Raw genomic sequence first — 11758 nt, 5'->3', positions numbered from 1 at the left:
GAAACATACGGTTACATTGTAACCTTGTTTCCCAATATGAAGAGACTATCTTTCCGCCCCTGATAAGACTTTAAGACACCCAGGCTTGCTCAGTCACATCTGACAGCTCATCTATAAAGCACCTGTGCTGGCATGCAATCATTGATAATTTGATCAAAACATGTCTCCAAGCTGCCTCAAGGTCCAACCATGCCAGTGAACAGAGGGGTCGCCATGGCTACCGGCAGCTTCCCAGCTGACCAAGTTGTCTACCGATGAGGCCCACTCAGCACCACTCCTCAAAGCTTAATGGTATCCACCAAAACACATGAACGTGCTGTTACTAAGCACTATGGGGGATGCTTCCATAAGTGCAATTTAATAGCTTGTTATTACCATGTCCGACTAACCGACTATTCTCTGCCATTCATGTATGACCAACTCAGTAAGAGAGTTTTAGAAAACAGTTATAAACTTTTACAGCAAGCAATTCATCTTGGTTGAAGTTGATCTTTCTTAAGAGCCTCAGGAAACCTTCCTCTCACTTCATAAGGTTCCCCACAGTTAAATGTCACTTTCATAATGTTCATGGTATTGAAACATGCACTCTGCAGATTTAGTTCCTACCAAGCGGCAACCTTCAGTGTTGAGAAATGAAGCCAATGTGGAAGTGCAAAATCCTGTAGTTCATGAAGTGTCGGCTTGAGGCTGGCTCCAAGAGCCCAGGAGGTCACATACACACCACAGCCAAAAAAGACAGATTTTACAGCAGAAATTAACATGTTTACCGCCTGGTACAAAAACAATATTGGTGAGTATTGCCCTAATGGGCACACATTGTATAGGGGGTTATTTTTTTAATAAACCACACACTTTGATTTTATGAATGATATGTGTTATCTATAGTTTGGTGTCAGTTTGAGTTTAAGTTGGGCTGAGACAGGATTTCCAGAATGGCGGCTGCTGCCAATGAGCCTCCAGAGCCCCGTGTCGTAACAGATGGGTGACGTCACTCAAGCTTCGTCCATTAATATTTACAATCTAGGGTTCCTACACTGTACATTTTCTAATGAAAGTTAGCACACTCCCTCTCTGTTTAGCATTTTTCTGGAAATGTATGAAGTCCGGATTGGCAACTGGTGCTCTTTGAATCTTAATGAATTGAGAAGTGAATTTTGAAACATTTTTTCCAGCAGCACGTCTACTTTCGCATTGTTTAGCTGTTAAAGTTCTGTGTCCACTGTAGTTTTTTCTCTTGTGTGTTGTCCCTTTGCCATTTGTCCCTGCAAAGGACAGGGAAGCTGTTCATGCACAATAAGGTGCACCTGGCCTCAGTGTTTATAAATCCCAGGGCTGACTTCAGGAGGAGAGTGGATTTGGATCAGGGATTTTTCTTGCTGCTGCTTAAAGGGATTTTGTATTGATGTATCGTGTTGCTTTAGTACTCATTTAGTTCATTGTGAGTCTTAATTAAGTCCCATGGTTTTGTTTCTTTAAGGTGTTCTTTGTATGTATTGGGTCATGTTTTGAGTTCTTGTTGGTGTTGCTTAACATCACATAAAAACATATTAATGTTAAGGAGCTAATGGTTTAGACTGAAACAATCTCAGAACCCATTGGCGCTTATCATTTATCATTGTCTGATATATGATATACTGTATGCCTCTGGGAATGGATACCAGTTATTCATTCCGTAGAAGTCAGCGGTGACCTTAAAATGACTTCAGGGCAAGATTTCCTTCCCCATGCAGCGTTTACAACTGCAACGCAAACACCGTCCATAATATCCCAGGGTAATGCGTGTTAATTTGTTGAGTCTCACTCTCAGTTCAATGGGCAACCACTGTACATGTCATAGTGGCTTCACCCGGACTCAGTTCAGCCACAATTGCAGAGGAATACATTTGCTGAAATGACAAAATCATGATGCAAATTTGTAGAAAGTAACATGTCAAGCTTTGTAAGGTCTGTCGTCAAGAATAGAAGAAAACAACTTTTAAAATTCCTGTTTGTTGAATGGAGGTCAGATCGATCACTTCTAAAGCATTTCATAATTGGCTGTAGTGACACAGCGTGAGGCAGATTTGTGGCTCAAAGTCAAATGTTTGATCTTTCATAAATTTTAAGCTGCATTTATATGCAGATATTGCTTCAAGGAGAAAAATAAATTATCGTTAGAATGTTGTAGACAGGAGTCGGTATGTTAAAGTGCAGATACAAGTTCTGCCTGCTTTTTGCTGTCCACATGGACTTTTATGACCTGCATTCACCAAAGTTTGCCGATACGTAATTGGTAAATAAAGCTCGGACTACAAACGGAAACAAAAACTCTTCACTTGACACTCAACAGACTATGATAACGCCTCTTGCCCCCTTTAATTTTATTTGTTGCTCTGAGTTTTTGTCGTGGCATCTATAACTGCTTTACACGTTTTATATCATCTGTAGCTCCAACAGTAACAAACAGAGCTACATGGAGCCAATATAGATTAATATGAAAATATAATTCCAATCAATAAGTAGGCTATGTGTGATTTTACATCGTAAAACAACATCTTCAAAGCTCCGGTGCTTATTCATTTTCTGTTGAAGGATAAAGGATTATATGAAAATGATAATTAATTTAAGTTAATATATTTACTCTCTCTCCTACCTCCCCTCTCTCAATCTGCTCAGTGAGATCCAGAATCAAGAGTTATTGAAAATGTTTTTGGTCAGTGGCAGATGTTCAATTCTTGTCCTGACCATAACCTACACAGCACAAGTTAGTAAGGTGATCTACAAAGGTAAGAAGTGAACCCAGCGTTAACCATGAAGTTACCTTGCTAACTACAATTCCTGCAGTTTACCCCCTGGTTGTCATCTGATGTGTGTCATTTATCTAAATGTTAAGTTCTTATTTTGTGCTACTAATCTTCCTTTTTCTGTTTGATGATGTCACCTTCCCAATTGTTTTCAATCTCGCCGATTGTTCACAATTGCGGCTTTTAAGTCAGTCTTTGTACCTCTTGCCAAGTGTCCAAGTGTTAAGCCCCAGAGTTTTTTGAGCCTTTGATTTTACTCCCTGGCCTATGGAGTTAGATCAGTCTCAATATTCACAAATGCACACAGAAGGATTCACAAATGTATTTCAATGCACACATAAATAGATTTTATTCTATATGAATGTAAAACAAATCCACAAATAAAAAAACAAGATTCCCAAATGTATTTCTGATTCACACACAAATATTTATAGTTTTGTATATATGTAATAGAAATCCACAAAAATTTAATATACATATATATTTAAAAAACACATTTGTATCTTGTTACATTTATATACAAACTGTTCAGTCTGCATTTACAAACTGTTTGTCATTCGTGAACCTCACTGCATTTGTGTGTGGGATTTTTGAGACTCCTCTGCCGTGGTTAGATTCACAAATGTATTTTTTTCAGCAGGGAAATGTCTGTAGCCAATCAGATGTCTCCTTCCTATTGAGCCAATCACAGTAGTGTAGATTCAAGGGTATGATTTAATGTGATCACTTTTGCATTACATCTGCGCAGACAGCGATTAGCCTAGCTATCAAACAATCTGATGAAGTCATCTTTAATCTGACCAGCACAAATATTCTGTGATTCAATCAATCAATCAAACTTTATTTGTATAGCACTTTGCATACAACAAATGTATCCCATAGTGCTTTACGTCAACATAAATCAAACAGCAACAACATGACTCCCTCCCCCACCCCTATCCCACAATCCAAAAAAAATAGTTAAAAATAACTAGATAAGAACAGGTACTGAGGAAACGCTATCATTTATTCTAAATGAGGAAACACGGGAGGTTCAAAATGTAGAGCTGTGTGTCATCAGCATAACTATGAAAATTGATGCCGTGCCTCCTGATGACATTTCCTAGTGGTAACCTATAAAGGTTAAAAAGTGTAGGACCTAAAATTGAACCATGGGGAACACCACATTTAATTTTATAAACTCCAGATGAGCATTCACCCACACTTACATAAAATTTTCTTTCAGTGAGATATGATTCAAACCAGTTAAAAACAGTACCAGAAATGCCAACAACATTACGGAGTCTGTTTTAAGGAATTGTGTGGTCTACCGTATCAAAGGCTGCACTCAGGTCAAGTAGAACTAAAACAGAGGGCATTTTTTTTTTTTATCCATGTTAGACCTGAGGTCATTTACAATTTTAACTAGCGCCATCTCTGTGCTGTGATTCTTTCTAAACCAATATTTGAAACATTTCATACATGCTTCTGGAGTTCATAAAATCATTTAACTGATTAAAAACAAGTTTTTCTTAAATTTAACTTAAAATGGCAGGTTAGATATTGGTCTGTAGTTATCTGGTACAGATATATCTAAATTATTTCTCTTCAGAAGAGGTTTGATTATGGCAGTTTTAAAAGCAGTGGGGAAAACACCCATCTGAAGAGAATAGTTCAAATGTTAAGAAGTTCGGAATTAAAAAAGCCATAAAAGTTTTTAAAAAATGATGTTGGGATGAGATCTAAAAGGCAGGTTGCTGGTCTAAGTTGAGAAATAACTTTGCCAATCGTTTCAGCATCAACCAGGACAAATGTCTCCAGTGTTTCCTCAAGGATTCTTGAGGGTTAAAATTTGTAGGCTGATAGTGGGACAGATTTGATCTAATGAAATCTATTTTACTTTTGAAGTGGACTGCAAGATCTTCACATGATAAGTCTAGACAGAGTGGAAGGTTGGTTAAAAACAGCAGCAGCCCAAACACAAGACCAGCCTGTTGGCAACAACCGTCTCGCCGCTATATTTATATTTTTTGCCATTATCAGCTTTCTCCATAGAGCCTGTTAGCATAGCTTCCAAACAATATGGCGGACAATGCAAAGCAATGGCAAATACAAAGCAATGGCAAAAATCGTCATTTTGCGTCACTGGAAGCTCCTTTCAGACTCAGAAATACAAAGATTCCCCCGTCTCAGGGGAAAATGAGGGCGGGATGTACAACCATTCAAAAATACTACCAGGTTTCTAATGATACAAAGATTAATGCAAATGGGTGAAGTATCCCTTTAAGGTTTGATACTTCAGAACCCCTGAAGTTGTGTCTGGGTTTGCTCGAGGCTTGATGACCAAATACACATTTTCCTGGATTGCCCAGACTGCAGACTTTTTGGGACGATATTATAAGTAAGATTACAATAATCTTAAAAGTAGATTTACCTTTAAGTCCACTATATCATATGCTGGGATGCATACCATATATTGAAAATATTATAACTTATTAGCTAAAAAAATAACTTTCTGCTAGATGCAAAAGCAACCTCCTACATGGAACAATGGACTAAAAGACTGATACATGTGTTCATTATAAAAGAATTGAACACACATTTGCAAATGCAAAATATTTGAATAGAAATGGGCACCTGTAACTCAGAATCTGGCTGACTAAATAATATCTAAATGTATGTACGTACATGGAGAACATGTAAAAAAAATGTACATACATGTTGTACATATTTTTTAAATTGCATATATATATTTTATTGTTTTTATGTAAAAAATAACGGAGCATCAGTGAACCTTTTAAACTATCATGTTTACAAGGTTAAGACAAAGCCAAAGATCTGGTTTAGGCTTTGTTACCTAATATGTCAACACAAATACACGGGAAGAAAATGACAGGGTTGACCTTTTGTCATTTCACGCTGGAGCTTGAAAGTATGTGTAAGCTTGTTCAGGAATGATCAGGAACATGCCTGACGGTTATACCCGAAAGAGCCCTCATACAAGTTTTTCTAGGTAAAAAAACACAAAGACTCTGGCAGTGTGAGCTGTTAAAGCCTTAGCTTAGTATTGGCTTAAGGTTTTTGTTAATGTGGTATTTTTAGAGATTAATGTGATTATGATGTTAGTAAATTCAGGTCCAGCTTAACTGTTGTAAACTACATGTTGAAGCGGAGCTCGATGATACACAGGTGAGTCAGGTAAGATCACATGCTCTGATCTGTGCATATCATAGTTCATATTATATTGAAAATTAACCACATTTTATTGAACTGCGGGGCAGGAGAAGACAGCAGCTTTGATTAAGATATGGACTGCGTTGTCATGTTAAACAGCAACACTTTATGTTTGAATTACCATTAAATATATTTAAATCCATTCATGGAAAACTCCCATCAATGCGAAGACCAGCCATCAACACCCCTAACTTAACTATAAATAACTGTTTAAGTGCAAATACTTCCATACGACCAAGTTTGTGGTCCAACACTTCAACACTTCCAACACTGAGACGACATTTGAGCTTGGGTCTCTAAAACCAGCTATGTTGAGTGGCTTCAACATGCATTGCCTTCATGACTTTGTTTAGGACTGGAAGATTTGCATTACTGCCTCATAGGCTGAGCTTGGTACTACTATGTTGGATTTATATCTGGTTATTCGGCTGTCTCTTGGTTTTGTAAAACCAAAAGATCTGACCCTCAGAATCATCAAAAATGTATAAAAAGTCTGAGGATTGTTAACACATTGTTCAGCTAAGGATAAATTGCTTTAGTGAAAAATACTAAACTACATGCTATGATAAGCAAGTGAAAAATACACATTCTGCAACCACATTATGTCAAAACAACTAAGGGCTAGCCACCTTGCAATCATACATAATAAATGACTTACAGACATTGCTGTCTTAAGCGACACAAGTCAGTTCGTTGTTGAGCTTCTCCAGGAGTTTGCACGTGTGCTCTGACGATGACAAAAGGAAGAACTTAGAACTTCCTGTTCCGTTTATAGAGTGCACACTTCCTGTTTCCTTTGAAACAAGTGCACTTCCTGTATGAGTTTTTTGCAGGCCAACAGGTGGTGCCATTGCAACACATGACAGAACATACTTCCTTTTTACAATTGGGAAAAACTTTGTTTTGAATGTTTGAATATCATGTGCAATGCTCCAACACATCATTATTATTGTTGGGTGCAATATCTCTTTTCCTTGTTATAATGTAGTGCTGTGGTCCCTTCCTGGATAGTATCTGGTTATGTGGCTGAACTGTCAACAGTGTCAATAATGCTATTACTCTCTTCCTTGCTTTCTCCGTTTCTTAACTTATAATACATTTTTATTCCACCATTTGTATTCCATAAGTTGGCTCCCTTTATAGCAAAGGCTGTCTGGCCAAAGGAGGTACTTCGGTATGGTACTTTACAGTTTCCTGCTGTCATATTTCTGGCTGAGGATCCAAGGACCTTTAAGGGTTGCACCATGTCACAGAGAACAAGAGGGGCCTGACCATGTAAACATATATTTGATGCTCCTTTGTGTTACTTGTTTTCGTACTTTAATGTTGCAGCAACCTGGCACAGGCATTTCCTTTGCATTCATAAAGTATTATCTTGTCTTATCTTAATCTGTTCATTGGTGTGATGATTTATTAGGTTGGTTTTGATAAGCCTTCATTTCTAAAATGTAGCTCTGAAATAATGAAAGAGAGGTTTAAAGAATCTCCTAGGCAACAAAGTGACTTTCTCATATTGCATACAATAAAATGAAATCCATTTCTTGTTAAAACATAAATGAAAACCTTCAGATTTAGAGAAGAAAAGCACCATGCACTGGTCTTGCTCTGTTGAACAGGTGGGTTCAATAAACAAACTTCTCTAATTAGGTAAGAGGAGATCTTGTTGCAGGGAAGGGTTCAGTTGCTCTTGATTTTATAGCAGTCCCTAATGTCACTGGTATGTCAGAGCAAATAGTGGCATGATTACTGCAGATAGGGTAGCGTTACATTTCTGCAGAAAACCTTAAATCCAACTCCAAATCATATAGATAAAAGTATTCAAAATGATGTTTTATTTTACATTTTAATGTTAGCTGAGTGCTAGTCCTGGATGGGACAGTCAGGCATTGGTAGTCTACCGTGAGATGCAGAATGTTAAATCCTTTAAAATGGGCTATTTAACTTTTGTATGACTAGAAATGTTGTTTAGCTAACTAAAAAAAGTAATTCAGTTTGTATTTTACCAATTTAGCTAACTAGGCATTCAAATATTTGACAAGCATTACCACCATGATTAGAAAAACAGACTTCAGCATGGGCACCTAACTGTTGTGAGTCCTCTTCATGTTGCTAATGCTGATTCAGAGCAAATTTATTACCGTGCTATTTTTGTTTCCCTGTTAGCAAAGGTCAAAAGACATCCTCTTGGGGGACCAGACAGCTATGAGGAAATTTAAAGCCCAGTCCACTCCTCTAGCTTTTATTTTTTCTAGCTTATCTTCCAGCCTCTTCTCCAGAACTTTCATCTTTTGACACTTTCCTTTAATTTATTTCCTATCCTTTTCTGGTGATTTCCATGTTTCCTTGGTGACTAGTCTTTAGCAGCTGCTCTAAAATGTCACCAACCCTGGTTATTTGAGAACTGACATCCAAGTCTTAAAGTCAGGGCCAAAAGTTCTGGAAGTGGAGAAACACATTGCAATCCAAACCAGCCCTTCCAATTACTCTCAATTATCTTATAATGTTATGGTATTCACTCACACACTGCCAGTTTTCATGTAATAGGTAGTGCCACTTGTTTTTGCATAGTTTTGTCGATCTACCACTTGTCATCTATTCTCTAAATTACCTCGCGCTTTATGAGTAAGCTGCTGTTAAGAGTTCTTATTTGTTACAACACCCATCAAGCTTTTTGGCTCCAGTTTCAGTCCTTCAGTTCCTTCCATGTTGTTGGAGATTTATTTCTCTTACAATAAGACAGACTTGCTTCACGTCCATCCCCATCCTTTATAAACAGCTATTCTAGTTTGTTACTTCCCACTACTGTTAAAAAGGCAAAAAGATATAACCAACAAATGTACTCTTTAAAATGCAATCCTTCACATGTACACTTGTATGTAAACAGTTGAGCATTTAGAGGAACAGTAACATGGTAACTATCCAGCTATTTACACCCTGTCAACCATCATCATCAGTTGATTATTACTGCAACAGGTGTTGAGGGTCAACCACATGGTGTCTGCCTATGGCTGCGAGAGTTAAAGGGATACTTCACCCGTTGAAACATGAATCTGTACTGACATTGGGTCATGTATGTAGTAGAAATGTGAAACACATTTTGTGTAGTTCTTGGCCGAGAAAAGGCAGAAAGTGTCTTTTTGGCTCATGTGGATGAAAGACACCAAATCCCAGAATGCACAGCACCGCAGGCCACTCCCACTAAGGTCCTAATCAGAATCAGAAATACTTTATTAAATTTGGTGACCCTTGTGGACAAAGTGTCTCTCTGCTGATCTGGTCTTGTACATATATGTAATGTCAAGTAACAAAAAAATCCTACTGCAGTCTATTTACTGTTAAATATATCAGTCACTGTGAATCTTTTCCATGGAAAATGTAAATAATATATTATATATTTAACAGGCTTTCTGTTAATTTCTTTGTCTCATTTGCTTTTCTGGGATCTATAAAGGCATCGCTTTAAATTTGACCTTTTTGTCAACCCAAAACAAGGTGAATTGTATAAGAAAAAAGTGACTACAATTTAGAGAAAGTAATGGGCTGACAAAGTCTGGTCAAGTGGAATACTTTATTGTAATGTTTTTTGGATCACACATATTCATTTTCTACATGCACTTGTGCATACAAAAAACCTGTGACCCTTTACAGCATGTAAGCACACAAGTAAGTCCTTAATTATACACTGAGAGGGCTTTTACAGCTGTAGTATCTGCCCTGATTATGCATTAAGATGTCCAATAATCAGTGTGCTCTAAGACAGTATCTCTACATGTCTCTTATAACACTGAGTCAAACATGTCTTTGAGTGCGGGACTACTGATGGCAGTAATAAGGTGTGTTTGATAAGGTGACGTCTCTGTTTAGTCCAGTACTTTTCCACTGACAACTAGTGCGTGTGTGTGTGTGTGTGTGTGTGTGTGTGTGTGTGTGTGTGTGTGTGTGTGTGTGTGTGTGTGTGTGTGTGCAAGTGCCTTGTGTGCCTGTTTGAACAAAGGTGCAGCTGCACACTCTGTACCTTATCAGCCAACCAGATGGAAAAGAAAAAAAAAAGGAAAGAAAATTGGTACAATCCTTTGATTAAGTCCTGAACTCTTAGGGAGGAGTAGGATTTAGATGCAGGATTATGCAGTCACACAGTATTTAACTGGCATACATTTGGCAGAATTTCATAGCACAAGTCATGTGTATCTCTTAGAAGGGGATAGATTAGACAACAATGGCACCTCAAAGTTTGCTTGATATGGCTCCCACAAAATCTGAAGCAACAAAGCAGTGGTGTGGCTCAGCAAGTGCATGTGGCTCACTAAGTGCCGTGTCCTAAGGCATTACAGCAAGTCCTGAGCCAAGGGCAACCAGCCCTATAGCATGAGCTCTATAGGTCAACACGAGCATGAATGATGAAACACCGGTGACACATCACTGATGCACGTACCTTTAATCTGGGTGGTGAATAGATTTGAATCAGTTCTGATATTTTAAGATTCCCAGGAACTTCACCTCTCTGACTTTCTGGGTTTACTCACTTTGTAAACTGGTGATATAGATATGATTCATTCAAAAGGCTTCACTTTTTGTATTCCAGTCGTTGTTGACCGCCCAGCTTGTAAGACAAAATATGAGAACTAATGTTTTTTTAGATAGTACACAGCTCACATGTATGTACACTGGCACATACTGTATATGTTTGAACATATGATGACACACCCCTTCTTGTCCTGGTGGAGCTGAGATGTTTGTTGATGATACATCGGTCTGATAAGATCCACTCTAGCCTGGACAAGAATATCACGCAGGCTTGTGTTTGTTCAACATACACATATCTCTTCCTGCTTCCTGAAGAAGACAAATTACGAATACATTAACTATAGAGTTTACATACACAATCTTACTGTTTTGAATATGTTTCATTTAAATAAATCACCACATTATTACCTTTAAGTCTTTTGATTAATTGAAAATATTTTTTTTCAAACCAATGCGGCCTTGTTAGCTGTGATGAGTTATTGACTTCTAAGATAATTCATAATTGAAAAATACTGAGAAATCAATTGTGTTACATAACTTTGGTTTACTGATTGGATCATTTTGTTTTTGTCTCATTTTGTTCCACTTCCGATCAGCGTGTTGTCTTATCACAGAAAAGTGTAGTGTAGCACAGAGCTCTTTTTGATAAAGACAACCATTACCACCTTTAAGCTCACAGTTTACTTATCACCCTTTTCCTGTTTGCAGAGTCAAAATAGCTGGATAATGACCACAAAGAATGTGTCTTTAACATGTGTCTTTAATCAGCGCAAAGTCAGGGTTGCTGAGCTGCTGACATTTAGCCTCCCTTGTTCATACTGTCACCTGCAGCTGCTCAGCATTAAAGGCTTCAAACCAACAAAATACGTGGAAGGCAGTCAGACTATAGAAGAGTTTTTGTTAAATTTGCATGTGCTCCTCATGTGATCCATAAGCACCATCAGCTGATAAGGACACTTTTTGATTCAACACAATTTAGGTCAGTTTGGCTGTTCTTGTGTTTTAGCGGACCTGAATTTAACAATAATCCAAGAACACAGAGTTTAAACTGTTTAAACCCAGATCATTCACCATCATTGTACGCCTCTTTATACTGCCCCCTTGTGGGCCAGGTTTAAAAAGGCAAGCTTACAAAAGCTTGAAAAAAGCTTGCAAAAAGTTGCATATAATGAGAAAATACAGTTTAAAAAACCTTAATGGACTAGTGCAAGTGAGTTCTTTTGTAGTGCAGGAGTTAA

Source organism: Labrus mixtus, chromosome 2 (assembly GCF_963584025.1).
Source record: "Labrus mixtus chromosome 2, fLabMix1.1, whole genome shotgun sequence".
Lineage (NCBI taxonomy): Eukaryota > Metazoa > Chordata > Actinopteri > Labriformes > Labridae > Labrus > Labrus mixtus.
This window is presented reverse-complemented; position numbering follows the sequence as displayed.